Below are 19,398 nucleotides of genomic sequence, written 5' to 3' on the forward strand. Positions count from 1 at the left end.
TGATACAAAACAACAACGAAATAAATAGAAGACAGCCGTTTTATTTCCTGCTGTGCGATGCGCGTGTGCTTGGTACGTAGCATTAGACTGTTGAGTGTTCATAAGAGCATCTCAAAAATACTGCAGGGAAGCCTACGCATTTTGAATACTTATCGAGAAGCTCTGATCGCTGATCCTCGCGAAAAAGCTAGAAAAGACGAGTTACACACGATCTTCTGACCGATGCCCTGAAGAAAGTTGTTCTCCATCTCCTCGTGTGTTGCAAACTTGTGGAAGATACAGCTTCAAATTATTGAGATGCGCCAGAAGCTGGCAAAATAACTGAATCACTAGAAATATGCTTTTTAACGCACTACAGCAACAAAGTGGGCGATTTCTGGCACAGACACTGCTGCTCTCACAAGCGGAGTGTAGCAGACGACAGCGGCGCGAGTCCCTAAGCCGACGTCAGAGCCAGGGGGCGCCACTCAAACATCTCACCGCCAATATTCTGGGGCCGTACGTCGGCCGGTATCCTTCATAACACTGCTTGCCGGATATTCTACCGCCGGACGCGCGGTTCACCGTTATAACAACGAATGCACGGCAGCCGCGCTCCGGCCGGTCTCCTTTGGAACACCAACTGCCGCAAGAATACGCATATTCTGTGGCCGGTCGCTTGCCGTGCTTCGGCCGATTACCGCTTCCCGAAGAAAAAACGGATGCCCTAAGGCCGTACTTCGGCCGTTCTCTTTCTCAACATCGGCAGCCGTAAGAGAACTGAATATCTGGCAGCCGGTTAGCTGCCGTTGTGCGTCTGGACACGGGCGGACGGAAAAATACCGAAGCGCTGGTTGCCGAATGTTGGCCGCATGATCAGTGGCTGCCAGAACCTGGATGCTGGGCGGACATGCCAGAAAGCGGCCAGAGACGGGCCGGTCTTCGGGCACACTTTCTGTGCCGCCCGGGCCAATATGGGATTCTGGCACTGAAAGTATTTATAATCAAATCGCTCGAACTCAACCAAAATAAGTCTGCGCGATTTATTACAGGCAATTACAATAGAGCATCCAGTGTAACATCCATAGAAAATAATTTGCATTTGATATTTTGTTGTTTATTTTATAGAATAGACTATCACAATCCCTACTTGCGTTCGGTCGTGGTTTCTGGTCATTCATATGTTTCAGCCCTCATTGATCACCGTCATAAAGTTTCAATCATGTCCTATCGCACAAAATTTTGTTCTCAGTCTTTTATTCCTCGCACAGCATACGATGGAACCACCTTCCCGGACCAATCGCCGCCATTGAAAACCATCAACAGTTTCGCATACCTTTAGGTAACATTGTTACTTTAGGAACCACATAGTTTTTTATATGCTACTTTTTTGCTGTATTGCATGATCCGTTCTTTTTGTGTGTTTGTAACCCAATCCCCTCTGTAACGTCTCTGGCCTTGAGGGTAAAATAAATTAAATGAAATAAAATAAAATTATGAATAAATTTTTATGCAAACGGGAGATCCCGAAGTGGACGTGGAGGAACCCGAATGGGGAGCATAAAAATGAAATAGACTTGATAATATGTGATAACCCTAGCGTCGTGCAGGATGTGGAAGTGCTCGGAAGGGTAAGATGTAGTGACCGCCATATTGTAAGATCTCGAATTATGCTAGGTTCTTAAACGCATTATCACGGAGTGTGCAGTAAGAGTCGGGGGCACGATGGCTATAAAGGATACTGGTAAACTTTCCCAGGAGACGAAGTATTTAATGAGGAAGCTGCAAACATGACAATCTCCACCCCAGCTGACAGATTGAACTAGCGGAGTTTTCCAAGTTAATCAATAAGCGTAAGACAGGTGACAAACGGAAAAATAAGATGGAGAGGATCGAATACGGTGTAAAGAACGGAGGCCGCCTGAAAGCAGTGAAGAGGCGTCCTGGCGTGGGGAAAAATCAGATGTATGCACTTAAAGACAAGCAAGGCAATGTCATCACAAATAGGGATAAAATAGTGATAGTAGCTGAGGAGTTCTACAGAGATCTGTACAGTCGCCGGGACATGCAGGAATGTAGCGAACGAGAAAGTAGTTTATTTATTTATTTATATATTTATTCAAAATACCTTACAGGTCCCGCCGGGCATTGGGTAAGGGGGCAGGTAGCAGGAATTATAACAAAATAACGGACGAATGTTCTACAATAACTAGTCATACGTTATGATACATACGTCAACAAGCCAATTAAGTAGTGCAAGAAAGAACATAATAATCCTATCATCACAACTTCCAGAGAATTTATAAAGAAATAATGACATAAAACAAACCACAATTTTAAAATTTGGAAAAAAGTTGGGGGGCTTCATGCCTGTTGTAAAACAAAGATAGCATGCGCTCACGGAAGCGAACACTACCATTCCTGTTTCAATTGGAAAATAGATCTGCAAGTGATGACGGAATATTTCTGTGTTAGTGAGCGGCGCGATAGCGTCGGAAAGATCGTTCCACAAGCGGATAACACGTTGCAGAGCGGATGAAATAAATGCGTTCGTTGTGCCGTAGATGCGTGCGAAGCTGCGTTGGTTGAATAATCTGCGTGATGTGGAAACAGGGGTTACAGTGCGCAATGGGGAATGTCTGGTGCCATGAATGTATTTGTGAAAAACGCATAGGAGAGCGGTTTGACAGGGCAGATGCAAAGGTTCTAGTGAAAGATTGTGTTTTATTGTTGTTATGCTCGAGCCGAAGTCATATGACCATGACATAAACTGTGCGGCACGATTTTTTATTTCTTTTATTTTGTCCATTAATTAATTTCGGTAGGGAGACCAAATGGAAGAAGTGAACTCTAGCTGCGGTAAGAGTCCAGAGGAGATAGACATCCTACCAGTAACAACAGAAGAAGTAAGGAAGGCTTTTAAAGAATTGCAACGTGGCAAATCACCTGGGGAAGATCAGATAATAGCAGACCCCTTGAAGGATGGCGGCCAAACTCTACTAGTAAAACTGGCAAACCTGTATACGCAATGCCTGCTGACCGCAAGTGTACCGGAAGCTCGGAAGAACGCGAACATCACCCCAATCCATAAGAAAGGTGACATTAAGGACTTGAAAAATTACAGGCCGACCAGATTACTGTCAGTCGTCTAGAAGGTGCTTACCAAGGTAATCGCTAACAGAATTTCTGGAACCTTAGATTTCAGTCAACCTAAAGAACAAGCAGGGTTCCGTGAAGGCTATTCAACAATGAAGTTCGATTCCCGGCCGCGGCGGCCGCTTTTCTGATGGAGGCGAACAGCAAAAACGCCCGTGTGTACGAGATTTCGGCGCACGATAAAGATCCCCAGGTGGTCAAAATTAATCCGGAGCCCTCCACTACGGAGCGCCTTATCGCCTGCGTTGCGTCGGCGCGTTAAACCCCACAATCAATCAAATCTATCCAACAATGAACCATATTGTCACGAAGACAAGGACGATGCGGTTGTCTTGAATCAGAAACACATTTATTGGAGCAAACTTGTGCTCCCCTAACAACTCAAAAGAATACAGAGGCTGCGAAGCAGCGGTCAACAAAGTGATTTGCGTCGGCGAGCGTCGCAGAATCGAATGCCCCTGCGTCCACATTGCAGGCTTTTTATCTTTCGGCGCGCGTGGTTCTCGAAACGTCGATTCACATCGAGAACATAGTAGATCCAAGAAGATTATTCTGGGTTGTTCACGTTAGATCGGAATGCTCTCCCTATCACAACAGATAACACATGCGGCACAGAAAGAAAGAATGGAACACGCGCTTCCCTTGGCGCAGAGATAACACAGACCGGCGCAGCCGGGCGGTAAAAGCAAAACACAAATAAACAAACCCAATGTATGGTTCGCGGCATTACCCCCCCTCTAAGAGTGCATCAACCCGCTGCTAACAGAAGCGACAGTCCGAACAAATGAACATAAAAGTTTGTCATCGTCCGTAGAAAGGTTTTAAGCGAACCACGTGGACGACTTCAGGTCGCGTGCGTTGTCGTGATGTGCCGGAGTCACCATCGGGGATCACTTCGTAGGTAAGTTGGCCAACACGTCGTAGAATCTGGTAGGGTCCGAAATACCGTCGCAGGAGCTTCTCACTGAGTCCGCGTCGTCGGATGGGAGTCCAAACCCACACACGATCCCCTGGTTGGTACTCGGCGTCTCGGCGTCGGAGGTTGTAGCGGCCCGCATCCACCAGGTGCTGGTCCGTTATACGAACTCGAGCGAGCTGGCGGGCCTCCTCCGCACGTTGAAGAATCCGTGGACGTCGGCGTTGAGGACGTCGTCTTCTACGTGCGGGAGCATGGCGTCGAGCATCGTAGTCGGCCTTCTACCGTAGACAAGCTCGAACGGCGTCAGCTCCGTCGTCTCCTGGATGGCCGTGTTGTACGCAAACGTGACATACGGGAGCACTTCGTCCCAAGTCTTATGTTCAACGTCAACGTACATTGACAGCATATCTGCGATTGTCTTGTTCAGACGTTCTGTTAGAGTGTTCGTTTGGGGGTGGTACGCCGTCGTTCTTCGGTGATCCGTGTTGCTGTAACGTAATACTCCTTGCATCAGCTCCGCAGTAAATGCCGTTCCGCGGTCTGTGATTAGGGCTTCTGGGGCTCCATGTCGCAGCATAACTTGGCTTATAAAGAACTTCGCCACTTCTTGTGCAGTTCCCCTCAGAAGAGCGGCGGTCTCTGCGTAGCGCGTCATGTAGTCTGTCGCTACGACAATCCACTTGTTCTGTAATCGTGACGTAGGGAACGGGCCTAAAAGGTCCATTCCAATCTGTTGAAATGGTCTCGATGGGACGGCGATCGGTTGCAGAAGTCCGGCGGGTCTTGTCGGCGGCGTTTTTTGTCGCTGGCAGTCACGGCAGCTCCGGACGTAGTGGGTGACGTCAGAAGTAAGGCCGGAGCAGTAGTACCATGCCTTAATTTTTCCAATAGTGCGGGCTGTGCCCAGATGTCCCGAAGACGGGTCGTCGTGGCACGCTTCCAAAATTTCGTCACGAAGATCCGCGGGGATGACGAGAAGGTAATTCGCTCTTGTTCCGGGGCTGAAATTCTTCTTCACGAGAACGGAGTTTCTCAGGCTGAATGCGGGTAAGCTGCGTTTGAAGGTCCTAGGAACGGCAACGTTGCATCCCTCGAGGTACTCGATTATGACGCGTAAGTCGGGGTCGGCACGCTGCTGGGCGGCTAGGTCGCTCTCCGTCACGATCCCGAAGAACGCGCTGTCTTCATCAGAGTCTTGTGGTGGTGGGTCAACGGGGGCGCGGGACAGGCAGTCGGCGTCGGAGTGTTTCCTGCCGCATTTATAAACGACTGTAACGTCGAACTCCAGCAGGCGCAAGCTCCACCGCCCAAGACGGCCAGAGAGGTCCTTCAAATTGGCGAGCCAACACAGCGCATGGTGGCCTGTTACAACCTTGAAGGGCCTTCCGTACACGTATGGGCGAAATTTTGAAATCACCCATATAATAGACAGGCACTCTTTCTCAGAGGCAGAATAGTTTTTCTCCTCCTTCGACAGAACACGGCTGGCATAGGCGATTACCCTTTCGCAGCCGCTTTGCTTTTGGACAAGGACGGCACCCAAGCCTATATTACTGGCGTCCGTGTGCATTTCCGTTTCGGCATTTTCGTCGAAATGAGCGAGCACGGGCGGGCTTTGCAGGCGTTTTAAAGCAAAGCTTTTTACCTCTACCCCCCAAGGGTTCTTTCGCGACCGTTGGTGTCACCAGAAAACTCCAGCGAACAAATAAAAGAATTTACTGGCCCCACTGGGGATCGAACCTGGAACTAATAGACTAACAAAGCGAGAACCCGTTGTCTTACCGATTAAGCTACGTGCCCACTTTTTTTTTCTTTGATACATGGAAATTTTAGCCAAGACAATTGACACACAATATAAACACTAACAGACAGCAAAGGGTAAGCACGTCAGTCTAACAAAGGTCGGCACCAATTCAAAACCCAGGCAAGCAAACGCACGCATCCAAAAGATGCAGCCACTGTGGTGGATCACTCTGCGCAACGTAAACGCTCCGTACCAACGCCGCCTCTTCCCGAAAAATGACCTTGGTCGGCCTAGGTGGTTCAGCATGCCGATCAGTCATGCGGCACTTCCACAAGCTAAACAAACCTAGGAGCACAAAAACGTCATACGGCACCCGATTAACGTCCTCAAATGGCAAGAAGCGAATGGTGTATGGGGTGATATCAATGTCCTTTTTTAGTGTCCGTTGCAAAACGTCCCAGAAAAACACCGCGTCACGGCACAGCACAAAACAGTGGTCAATAGTTTCTGGTTGGTTGCACAAGCGGCAATTGTCTGACCAAGGGATCGACATTCCTTTGTCTCGCAGCCATGTTTTAACTGGAAGCGTTTGCGAATGAAGCTTAAAGAAAAACGTTTTGGCATTTGGCGGCACGCACATACGTATGGTCCCGCAAGTATGGCTGGAGATAAAGAGGCACGGGGAATAGATTATGAATTAAAGTGTTCGTCATAGCCGTCCTTGAAAGACTAAACAGGTACTGCAAAGAAAACCGCGCAGTAAGGAAATGAAAAGTATCTACAACTTCTTTTAGAAAACCCCATGGCGGCTTTTGGTTCACCTCACCCGTAGAAACAAGGAGAAACGGCAAATGGTAACTTATGCGCTCTTGAATTACAGTACGTAAAAATGGATGCTCCGCCGACTTGTAGAAGAAAAACCGAGACACAAGTTGGTGCACAAACAAATGCATTAACCCAACACCACCAGACGGTAAAGGAAGAAACAAATTATCTCTGCGCATTGGCTCCAATTCAGATCCCCAAACGAAGGTAGCAAACACAATGTGTAGAGCCTGGACTTTCGCCCGCGCACAGTGCAGTACCTGAAGCACATAAACAAGCTTTGCTACCAAGAAGACATTGCAGACTTGCGCACGGGCAAATACAGAAAGTTGTCGCCCCATCCATGACTGCGAGGCACGCTTGACATGCGTGAGTGCTGAAGACCAGTGTGGCCCTGAGTTCCTTATTTGGTGCAAAGGCACGCCAAGGTACTCAAGCGGTGTGCCGTCCCACGTAATACCTGCAAATTTGGAAGGTTGGGTTCCCCACAGGCCAAGCCAAAACCCCTTAGTTTTCTCCATATTCATGACCGCTCCAGACACGTCACAAAACTCCTTAGTCAATGCAAGGGCTTCGTGCCACGCGAAAACGGGGAAGACAGGTGGTGTACTCACCAAGCACATCTACGGGTTTACCCCCTGCGTTCTCGCTGAATGCCACGTGAAAGCGTCACGCAACCACTCACGCCCGTCCAGTGGCCCTGTGCGCACATAGCTCATGTGCTAAGAGTTAAAAAATAAAGGAAGCTCACACCAATGAATGGCATCTCACTTCTAGTACGCCAATGTGCTAAAGCCTGTGGCCTCCAGTGTTCACGTAAAAAATCACAGCTCCTTGTCGTCCGAACTCACACCAAATCAAGAATCACATTCAAATACTCCTTGATGGCCAGGCCATCACTCCAAGCAACAGCATCAAGATCCTGGGCCTACATCTCGAGGCTAACACCAAGAGTGACGTCTCCTTGCAGCGCCTAAAAAACAGCATTAATCAAATCATACACATCATCAGGCGAGTTGCCACCAAGAAGCGAGGCCTAAAGGAATCCGGTACCTTTCGATTAATTGAAGCTTTTGTCCTCTCGAAAGTCACTTACGTCAACCCCCTGTCTTCTTCTCGACAAAGAAGACATAGAGATGCTTTATATAATGATTAGAAAGGCGGTCGAGCAGGCCATTGGTCTTCTTATGAGTACGTCCACACAGAGGCTGCTTAGCACGGGGCTCCATAACACGGTAGAAGAGCTGATAGAAGGCCATCTTTCTAACCAGAAGGTCCGACTCAGAACTGCGGTGGGTAACTGCATGCTTCACCAGATTGGCTGGGCAGCCCAGAATGTCACCCCGCTTGACGTACCCCCAGACTCTTGGCGACTAAAACTAAAGATGCTCCCTTTGAAATCGAGGCTTCGACGGACGCCCGTCTGGTCGGGAATGACATTGAAGTACATAATAAAGAATACGCCGACCACAAGAGAAAATAAAACAATATGAAATATTGTTATGAACCCCTCACCGAAAAGCACGGGCTCAAGCGCTAAACACCACCCTCGGTGGGGATCATGCAGTTATCTACACAGACACCTCCAAACATCGAGGGCAGCAATACGCCATCATCGTGGCTACCTCCAGAACCAACCTCCTTGCGTGTACCTCGCTTAGGACCCAAGAAATGACAGCAGCAGAAGAGGCAGCCATCACCTGGGCTCTCACTCAACCAGGGGTTCGGAGGGTAGTCACCGATTCCCAGCAGGCCTTCTGGAATTACCAGTCGGGTTGGGTGTCCTGACCTGCACTGCGCGTGCTAAAAAACCACTCCCCAAACGGTTCCATTAAGCTCATCTGGAAACCCCTCACGCTTCAATGGAGGGCAACAAATGCGCCCACCCAACAAACTTGCGATTTTACCTCCCGTGCTATGGAGCTGCACGAGGACAGTCACCCGCTTGTCACGTTCAGGGAGATAACTCAGCATTATCGCCTTCTGAGACAGACCGTACCTTCGCCTTACCCTGACCTTTTGAGAGAACAACAAACTACCCTACGGCTTATACAATCCGGGCTCCTTCCCACAGCCTACGCGTCTTCACTTAATGCATCCGAATCACTACGACGCTGAATGTAAATTTTGCTCAGAAGTAGGAACACTCCTCCCCGTAATCGGGGTGTGCAACTTTAGCCCTGAGCACCCTCCTCCCTTTCCGTCAACTACCCAACAAGAGCAATGGGAGATGCTGCTGTTATGGCCCTCTCTACCTACCCAGCTTCAGCGGGTGGACAGAACACAGGCCACGCGGATTGCATATGGGCCCCACAGAAGAAGGAATCACTCCCCAGGGCTTCACTCTGGGCCATTCAGAAATCTGAACAGAAGTATTTCTTCCTCCTCCTGCTTATTCTCTGCCGCAAATCTCGTCGCCTCCGTCCGCGGCGCAGAGACGGAGAAGTCAGATCCTCTAACACCGGGTTTGAGCTTGCTTTAATTTTATAAAAAAAAAGTTTCCACTCTTGTGCTACCCAAATACAACTCAATCAAACACCGTTCATGCATCATGCATTGATTTAACCTTACCAAGAATATCTCTTTGAAGTAATAAATGGTGTCGTTAAGTGCATTTCACTTCTATATGGTTCTTCTATTTGTAGAGCGATGTGAGTGAATTTAAGTGACGTCGCATGGGTAATCGTTATGGGTGCCGTTTACAGCTTTGCTTTCCAACCACATTCACGGGGTGGATTGGCGCGATTTTTTTTCAGCTCGCAGAATGCGTTTTCTTGGTCGTTTTCCCACCTGAAAAAGGTGCTATCTTTCGTCAAGCGCGTGAGTGGCCCTGCAATGCGGGCGAAGTTTGCGACGAAGCGCCGGTAGTATGCGCACAGCCCGAGAAATCTTCGCACGCCCTTCTTGTCTTTCGGCCTTGGGAAGTTCGCAATGGCTGAAGGTTTTGCCGGGTCAGGTAGGACTCCCGCGGCGTTGACGATGTGGCCCATAAACTTGAGTTCCCCGTATGCGAAACGGCACTTTTCAGGCTTCAGCGTCAACCCCGACGTACGAATGGCCTCGAGTACAGACTCCAACCTTGCAAGGTGTTCGTCGAAAGTCATGCGAGTACCACTACGTCGTCGAGGTATACGAGGCAGGTGTGCCACTTAAGGGCAGCTAGCACAGTGTCCATGACTCTTTGATACGTCGCTGGTGACGTGCACAGCCCAAACGGCATCACCTTGAACTCGTATAGGCCGTCTGGGGTTGTAAATGCCGTCTTTTCTCGGTCTCTCTCGTCCACTTCAATTTGCCAGTAGCCGGTCTTCAGGTCCATCGATGAGAAGTACTTCGCGTGGCAGAGGTGGTCGAGGGCGTCGTCGATTCGGGGGAGGGGGTACACGTCCTTTTTCGTGATTTTGTTCAGTCGCCGGAAGTGAACGCAAAACCTTAATGTGCCGTCTTTTTTCTTTCCGAGTACGACGGGCGCAGGCCAGGGGCTTTTCGATGGCTGTATAATGTCCTCGCTGAGCATGTCGGCGACTTGAGTCCGGAGGGCTTCCCGTTCGTGTGAAGAGACGCGGTACGGTGACTGTCGGGTAGGTCGGGCTCCATCTTCGGTTGTTATTCGGTGCTTCGCTAGAGGGGTCTGACGTAGTGTTGCGCTCGACGAAAAACATTCGCTATAGCGACGCAGCAAAGCCAATAATTTGTTCCGTTGTTCTGGCGGTAGCGCCGGATTCACGTCGAAGGGCTGCGGGAGCTTGAAATTTTCTACGGGTGTGCGTTCAAAGTCGGCGACCGCGATCACGTCAGTTGCTTCTTGCGTTTCTTCGAGGAAGGCAATTGCCGCGCCCTTGTTTAAATGCTGGTACTCCTCGGTGAAATTAGTAACCAAAATGTGCGATTGATGTTCCTTGAAGCGCGCAATGCCTCTTGCGACAGACACCCCACGGTCGAGAAGCACCCTTTGATCAGTGTCTACGAAAGCGTCTACGTCAGGAGCAGCATCTTCACAGTAGACTGCGTCCATCAAGCTTGCGCGGGGTGGCAGGGTGACATGATCATCGGCAATCCTTACAGCAGCACGACGTTCGGGATTCGGTTCCGGCGTCATGGAGTGATGGGGGGAAAAAGTTATTGACTTAGTCTGCAGGTCGATTATTGCACCGTTGTCGATCACAAAGTTTATTCCAAGAACTACGTCGCGGGAGCAGTTAGGCAGAACGACGAACGCCGCAGAGTACGTGGTGCCGTCTATGGTGACGCGCAATGTGCACGTTCCACTTGTCGTCACGAGGTGGCCTCCTGCTGTGCGTATGTGCGGACCGTCCCATCTGTTCATAACTTTCTTTAGTTTAGACGCAAATGGTCCGCTCATTACCGAATAGTCAGCTCCCGTGTCTACAAGGGTGACTACGTCAAAGCCGTCGATGGACACCTTTACGTCAGATGCAGTCTTCCTCGAGTTCCGGGTTCGTCGGGGCGTCGTATCTCTGCTTGTACGTGTTGACGCTCGGGAACTGTGCATCGTCGTTGTCGTCGTCTCCTCAACGGACGTCTCGGTCAGGTCGGGTACGCGTCGCGCCGTGTAGCTGTCGTCGTGTTCGGGAGTCTCGTCAGGGTAACGTAGGGTCGTCGGGATGAGGGCATGTCGTGAATCACTGTCTTCTGCGCGTCCTTGCATCGTTGGAGGGTTTCCAGTTTTTCGCCGTAGAGCAACTTCCCCTCCAGAAGTTGCTGCTTTTAGTTTCCCCCGCGTGGGCTGGGGGACCTTCCACGTGCGAAATCAGCATTGCTACGGTGGTTAGGCGACTGGTATGGGTAGGGCGACGGCGATCGGTGTGAGCGGGCTGGTCCTCGGTTGGTTTTGGACAGGTATTCGTCGATCTCGGTAGGGCGCTGGCCGGGTCGGGGGCGTGGGGCGTCGACGGAGAAACTACGCAGTCCGAGTCTCCTGTACGGGCAGCGACGATAGATGTGATCGGCCTCTCCGCAGTGGTAGCACAGCGGACGATCATCTGGCCTTCGGCAAACGTCAGTCTTCCTCGGCGTCTTGGTTTGGGCTGTGTACGGCGGTACGGTCTACGGCGGCGACAGTGGGGACGGCGGCGAGAGTGGACGGCGGTACGGTGGAGCTTCTTGTAGACGGGTTGGAGCAGGGCGGGGTCGACGAACAGCCGCGGAGTAGGTTATCACCTGTGGCTCGCGGGGTGCCTCGGATGGCATAGAAGTGCCCAAAGCGTGTTGGCTCTCTTCGCGGATGACGTCAGTCAGGGAAGCCACTTGAGGTTGCGGCGTCGTCAGAAAAAGCTTCCGAAGCTTTTCCCTGACCACTGCTCGGATGGTCTCACGCAGTGTGTCGGAGCTTGTAGCCCCGGCACCGATCGTCTCGAAAACCAGCACGTTGGCCGGGCGATCGTACTGCCTCGTTCGAACTTCCAGCGTCTTCTCCATCGCGGCCGCCTCAGACGAAAATTCGGCCACCGTCTTGGGAGGATTGCGGAAAAGGCAAGCAAAAAGCTCCTGCTTTATCCCTCGCATGAGAAACCTTAGTTTGTTTTCTTCTGTCATCTCTGGATCCGCACGTCGAAACAACTTCTTCACCTCCTCAACAAAGATCACTACCCCTTCGTTGGGGTGCTGCGTTCGACTTTCAAGTAAAAGCGCTGCGCGTTCTTTTCTGACCACAGTAGTGAAGGTGTTAGTAAACTCGCTTTTGAACTGAGCCCAGTTTGTCAAGGAGCTCTCGTGGTTCTCGAACCAAGTGCGAGCCGAATCTTCCAACTAAAAGAAAACGTGCCGGAACGTTGCGTCGTCCCACCTGTTGAATTTCCGGACGCGCTCCAGTTTCTCCAGCCATTCTTCTGGGTCTTCTGCGGGGGCTCCTCGGAATGATGGCGGTTGCCGTGGCTGCTGCAGAACGACAGGTGGATTGACAGGTGGATTGCCTTCTTCTTCGTCTTCTCCAGTAGTAGACCGGACTCGGGTGGTAAATCTTGCAGCCGGAGGCTGGCTCTTGTTGGACTGGCTTGGCGGCTTCGCGAGGTTGTAGTGGGCATGAAGGGTGCGTACCCCGCACCTCCACCAGATCTCACGAAGACAAGGACGATGCAGTTGTCTTGAATGAGAAACACGTTTATTGGAGCGAACTTGTGCTCCCCTAACAACTCAAAAGAATACAGAGGCGGCGACGCAGCGGTCAACAAAGTGACTTGCGTCGGCGAGCGTCGCAGAATCGAATGCCCCGGCGTCCACACTGCAGGCTTTTTATCTTTCGGCGTGCGTGGTTCTCGAAACGTCGATTCACATCGAGAACATAGTACATCCAAGAAGATTATTCTGGGCTGTTCACGTTAGATCGGAATGCTCTCCCTATCACACCAGATAACACATGCGGCACAGAAAGAAAGAATGGAACACGCGCTTCCCTTGGCGCAGAGATAACACAGACCGGCGCAGCCGTGCGGTAAAAGCAAAACCCAAATAAACAAACCCAATGGATGGTTCGCAGCAATATTCACACGTTCAATCAGGTGATAGAGAAGTGCGCAGAGTACACTCAACCCCTATACCTTCATAGATTATGACTGTTAAGAAAGGGGCGGGCGAAGAGAAGCAGAGAGGCAGGAGGCCACCGTTCCGAGCAGTTTCTTCTTCTTCTCTTTATTCCTCTACCTCTTTTTCTACATTCTCCCCCCACCAGAAGATGGAGGTCCCATTTCTAGGAAATGAAGTGTCTGCACCGGTCTCTTAATTATCTTCCCATCCTGCGTCTTCAAGCTACAGGCCCGAGTGAGCCCGTCTCGTCCAGGAAAAACTTCTGTAACACGGCCCAGCAACCAAAGGCTCCTGGGGGTGCCAGTTGTCTCCACCAAGACCACGTCCCCAACTTGTAAACTTGGGTTGGACGCACTTGGATGATGATGAAAGGACTTCAGCTCAAGGATATACTCTCTTCTCCAGCGATTCCACAAGTGGTCCAAAAGCTTCTGCCGGTACCGAAGCTTGCTAATTGTGGTTTGACGTGTCACCTGGTTGATGTAGGAGTCGTCCTCATTGCCTGGGCCAGGTATGCTCAGCAAGGAAGTTCCAATGAGAAAGTGCGCAGGGCATATAGGCGAGGGCTCCTCTGCACTGGTGTACGTATAAGTAAGAGGCCTTGAATTGATGACAGCTTCTACTTCTGTAAGAAGCGTGGTCAGCTCCTCTGCGCTCAGGCTCGTCTTTCCAAGCACCTTCCGCAAGGCTGACTTTACGGAGCGAATCAGCCTCTCCCACCAACCTCCCCACCACGGCGCTGCTGGGACTATGAATTTCCACTTAATCCGGTTGGTGGCGAGAAATGAGGATAATGGAGAGGTGCCCATTATCCTTCGTGCCTCTTTGATATCTCTTGAAGCTCTTCTGAATGCGAGCGCGTTGTCGGAGTACAAAGTGCACGGTACCCCTCGGCGCGCCAGGAACCGACGAAAAGCGAGAAGGAAAGCGTCCGAAGAGAGTCCGGTTGTTAACTCCAGGTGCACAGCTCTTGTGGTAGAGCACGTGAACAGCAATACATAAGTCTTTGAAGTAGTTGCGCCCGGGGTGTTTTTCACGTAAAGTGGACCGGCGAAGTCGAGTCCAGTTACCTCAAATGGTTTGGAAGCCAGTAGTCTGTCCTCAGGCAGCGGAGCATGTTGTACGTTAACAGGTCTGCTGCTGAATCGTTTACAGAGGAAGCAAGCACGAATCACCTTCTTCGCCTCCTGCCGAGCATGAATAACCCAAAAACGTTGACGTAACTGGGCCATAGTGCTCGCTACGCCACCATGAAATACACGACAGTGGGCTTCAACAACCATTAACCTTGTGAAGGCATGCCGCTTGGGTAGTACGACCGGATGCTTTTCCTCGTAGGCAGCTTTCATTCCCTGAAGACGACCACTTAGACGAAGAACTCGGTTGTTGTCGAAAAATGGGTGGAGGTTATGCAGGACAGATTGTTTGTCGACACAATGGCCACATCGAAGTTGCCCGATCTCTATGTCGAAAACTTCATTTTGGGTATGCCGTATCCAGAAAATCTCGGCCCTGTCCATCTCCTCGGCGGTGATCGACGCAGGAAACGACCTTTGCGTACGTCGACAACGTTCCATGAACCTGAAGACCTGTGCTGTGATACGCAGCAGCTTTTGCAGACTGCTAAATCTCTCGAGGCATAAAATGGGCTCTGAATTTCCCTGTGTCTGAAGAAGCACCCCTGCAAACTGAGAGACCTTATCACCCGGCTGTGGGGGCACCATCTGCTCCCCGCAAGCGTCTTTCAATCTGCTTGGGTCAGTAGGCCAGTCAGAACGCGGTTTCGGGAGCCATTCTGGGCCTCTCCACCATATTCGACTCTCACGTAGATTAGTCGCCGACACATCTCTCGTCAACAAATCTGCAGGGTTATCTTCACCTGGGCAATATATCCAGTCCTCTGGTTTGGTTACAGTTGTAATTTCAAGTATTCGGTTCCGGACAAACTGGTTTTGTTTGTTCAGATGCCCTCGGATCCAGTTGAGTACGGTTGTAGAATCCGTCCACATGACAACGCTCAGCGACAACGTATCCCACGATGTTCGCAGGTATTTCACCATTCTCATTCCTACCACTGCGCCCATCAGTTCCAGTTTCGGAAGAGTCAAGGCTTTCATCGGTGCTACTCGAGATTTGGCCATAATCAAGGAAGTGACAACATGATCATTGGTGTCTGAAGCCTTGAGGTATGCGCACGCTCCATATGCTTTCAAGCTGGCGTCTACGAAAACATGAATGTCAGCAGCTTTCACTACTGTGTCAAGCCCATGTCTCACGCACCGTGGGATCCTAATCGAAACCAGCTGGAGTAAATCGGCGTACCAGGCTTTCCACAACATAGCTACATTGGTGGGTAGCTCAGCATCCCATGACACCTGCCTCATCCACAATTGTTGAAACAGGATCTTAGCTGTGACAGTAAATGGCGCGAGAACTCCAAGTGGATCGAAGATCCTGGCCGCCGTCTTCAGCAAAGAACGCTTCGAGTTAGATATGACCGAAGCCAAGTACTGGGTTACTGCTTTGGGCGATAAGTCAAAACAATCATGCTCTGTATTCCAAAGCATTCCCAGCACGGTCCCAGAAGTTGATGCTCCGTCAACGTTTTCCTCTTTCTGGTCAAAAACCTTCTGAAGCTGCTTGTTATTAGTTTTCCATTTACGAAGATTCATAGCAGCTTTACTCATTATAGATTTCGATCTCTCGTAAACGTCCAATCCTTCGTTGTATGTGTCCGCTCCTATGAGTAAGTCATCCACGTAAAACGACTTCTTCAGTTTTCTGGCGAAGTCATGGTCGTCCTCGCTCACCGTATCCAGATGATGGTGGATAGTGGCCATGAGCAGAAAGGGACTTGAGGTTGAGCCGAATGGCACTCTCGTCATTCTCCATTCGACCATCTTTTCCGTGGAACTGGTGGGAATGTTCTCAAACCAGAGAAATCTGAAAGCGTCCCGATCCGTTTCTTGCACTTCGATTTGAAGGAATGCCTTTTCTATGTCCGAGTTTATAGCTATGGGATACCACCTGAACCGCAGCAGAACCTGAAGTAACTCTGGGTTGAGGTTCGTTCCTTTGTCGAGACATTCATTGAGGGATGGTACACCTTGTGAATGCGAGGACGCGTCAAAAACAACTCGCAGCTTGGTTGTGAGTGACTCCTCGCGCATGATCTCGCGATGCGGCATGTAGTAAACCACCCGATCGTCAGGAACTACTTTGGGTACGTCTTCAGCATGGTTGAGCAACAAGTACTGCCTGATCACTGTGTCGTACCTCTGTAGCAGCCCTTCTTGGTGAGAAAGTCGCTTTACTAATCTCTGCAGCCGGTTCAGTGCGATGTCACGATTGTCCGTCAAGGAATTCTTCCAGCCTTCTTTCCAGGGGAGTGCAACAGTGTACCTTCCGTTGTTCTTCTGAATTGTTTGTTTAAACTGTACCAGGCAATCAGTAGATTGTTCGCTCGAGTCCGCTATGCCCATTGATTCCAGTTGCCAGAAAGCCTGCAAGAGCTCTGACGCGGATTCGTCCTCCGTGACGCTGCTCACCCTCAGAACGCAGACCATGAGGTGAGTTCCCCCATCTAGGAATGCCTTCTGCCGAGACGGACCTTGAAGCGTCCACCCAAAAATAGTGTTTATCGCCGCCAGGCCTTCGATATCCGGGCTCCGAATAACTTCTCCCGTTAGCAAACGCCAAAGGTAGTCGGATCCAATGAGCAGACCGAGGCCGGGCTCTGAATCTACTCCTATGAACATCTGCTGGTCAGCAAAGACCTTGCCCTGCCTTCGCAGATCTTCTACGAAAGAGATATCAGCTGATGGTGCTGATACATCTTGGCAGATGACAGGTACCACTATCGCTTCGATGGAGTGGACATCTGTAGCGTGTTGGCTCCGAAGGGGAACTTGAACGACTTTTCGCTTCTGCGCACACGGAGTAGAAGCATTGCCGAACGTGTTGAATGCGACCGTCGTCTCGTTCACAACCTTCAAACGCAACTTGGTTGCGAGGTCTTCGGTGATGAACGACCTCTGGCTTCCGCCGTCGAGTATACCTCGAACGAGTCGGCTCCTCCCGTCGTGGCTCAACCATGCTCGGAACGTCTGAAGGTACATCCCATTGTCTTTAGAACGATCGTTCGACTGTTCGTTGCTGCTCTCTCCAGACGCTTGAACCGGGGCCGATACGCAGACCGTTGTTCCCGGTGCACCCTCGGTTGCATTATTGCCTTTGAACGAAGGGTCGCACATGGTGGTTGCATGCCTCCCGTGGCACGACGCGCAACTCAATCTCGCCCTGCAATTTCTCGCTTGGTGACCCTTGGTCGTGCACCTAAAACATCTTCTGTCCCTTGCGAGATGCTCTTTCTTAGTAGCCAGCGAGAGGTCGGCGGTGCATGAACGCGTGCTGTGCTTCTGGGAATGGCAAAAGAAGCACTCCTCCTTTCGGTCTTTGCGGGCAGTGACGTGTAATGCCGACGCCGTGAAGGGGCAACTTCGCTGCTTCTCTGGTCGGTTGCCAGCAACTTGTCGCTGGGGCAACTCGCAGCACTGCTCGCGGCTCTCTAGCTCCATCCTCACAAAGGTGAGCAGCTCTTTCAATTCATCGTCCGCTTTAGCTGTCACTGCCAATGAGCGGGCTGGGAGTGCCTCGTCTGCTGGGGAAGGGTTCAGCTCTCCCGATGAATTGGCTGGAGGAGGGCCGTACCCTGGGGAGGAGGTCAGCTCTCGATGCCGCTTCTCTTTCGTAAAATTCAGCACAATATCGTGTGGGAGCGCGTGCTGCAATATATCTACGAGCATGGCAGAGAAGCTGCAGGTGGGCACCTTCAGAGAGTTCAAGCAGCGGCTATGCAGCTGCACCGCATCGTAGAGCTGCCTGAGCCCCCGTAGGTGAGCCGACGATTTTACAGGCGACAGATTCCTCAGTGCGGAAAGATGATGCTGCTGAATCCTTCGCTTGTTCCCGTATCGCTGCTTGAGGATTTCTATAGCATCCGCATAACAGGCGTCTGTGGTCGGTAAGCCTGAGTTGCTGCAGCCGCCTCCCCCATCACGTAACGGCGCAGATAATAAAACTTCGACGTGGGCGTCAGAGCGTTGTTGTTGTGGATGGTTTGCTCGAACTGCTCCCAGAAACCCGTCCAAAGCTGAAGCTCACCTCGAAAGACCGGTACGTCCAGCGGCAGAAGCCGAGGTCCCGAGGTCGTGGCCGCACTTTCCTGTCTGAACGGGACCATTTGGTTAACAGCCGGCGAATGTGGGGCGTTCTGAGCGGCTCGTTCAAGAAAGTCGATCTTGCATCGAATTTCCGCCAACGTGTCGAGGGTCCTATCATTGTATTCCTCGGCCGCTTGATACTCGATGTCTTGTTCCTCCGCCGTAAGGAAGGCCTCGAGCTCCTCGCTGATCTTCAATAGCTCGGCGTGGTTGGCCATGAGTCGATCTTGCAAGCCCGTGAGCTTGGCGATGTCTTGACATCCAGCGTCGAGCAACGAGCGAGCTTCCTTTATAAGCCTCGTATTCTTGGCTCTTCGCGGAGAAATCTTGCTCTTCAGTCGCTCCATTACGCGGTAGGCTGCACCTAATTGTCCCCCCAGCCGTGACGTTCCAGGACCACTTCGTTAAACGATTCCTCCCCCACTCGCAGCGCGAATGGGCGGAGCAGATGAAAGACGGGCCCTTGAGGTCGTGCGTTGAAGTCAATCGTTGCCGCACGGGGTTTTCGGCACCAAATGTTAAGAAAGGGGCGGGCGAAGAGAAGCAGAGAGGCAGGAGGCCACCGTTCCGAGCAGTTTCTTCTTCTTCTCTTTATTCCTCTACCTCTTTTTCTACAATGACAAAACCGTTGACTCGGTCGAAACCTCAGTAGTCATTCGGGGATTGCGGAACCCGGGTACAGACGACCATTATGTAAGGATACAAGAGTATATCTACAATGGGTCCACAGCTATCATCGTCGTCCATGAGGAGAGCAGTAAAATACCTATAAGGACGGCCGTAAGACAACGAGGCAGAATCACTTAATGTTATCACAGCAGGTTTAAAAGACGTATTTCAGAACATTGGATTGGGAACGGGTGGGTGTAAGGGTTAATGCAGAATACCTCAGTGACCTCAGATTTGCTGATTACGCTGTTTGCTAAGTAACTACGAGGACGAATTGCAAAGTATGGTTACCGCACTGGAGAAACACAGTAGAACCATGGGTCTGAAAATTAATATTGAGG

Source organism: Haemaphysalis longicornis, unplaced genomic scaffold, assembly GCF_048455015.1.
Source record: "Haemaphysalis longicornis isolate Haplotype H1 unplaced genomic scaffold, Haemaphysalis longicornis Haplotype H1 scaffold_7, whole genome shotgun sequence".
NCBI lineage: Eukaryota > Metazoa > Arthropoda > Arachnida > Ixodida > Ixodidae > Haemaphysalis > Haemaphysalis longicornis.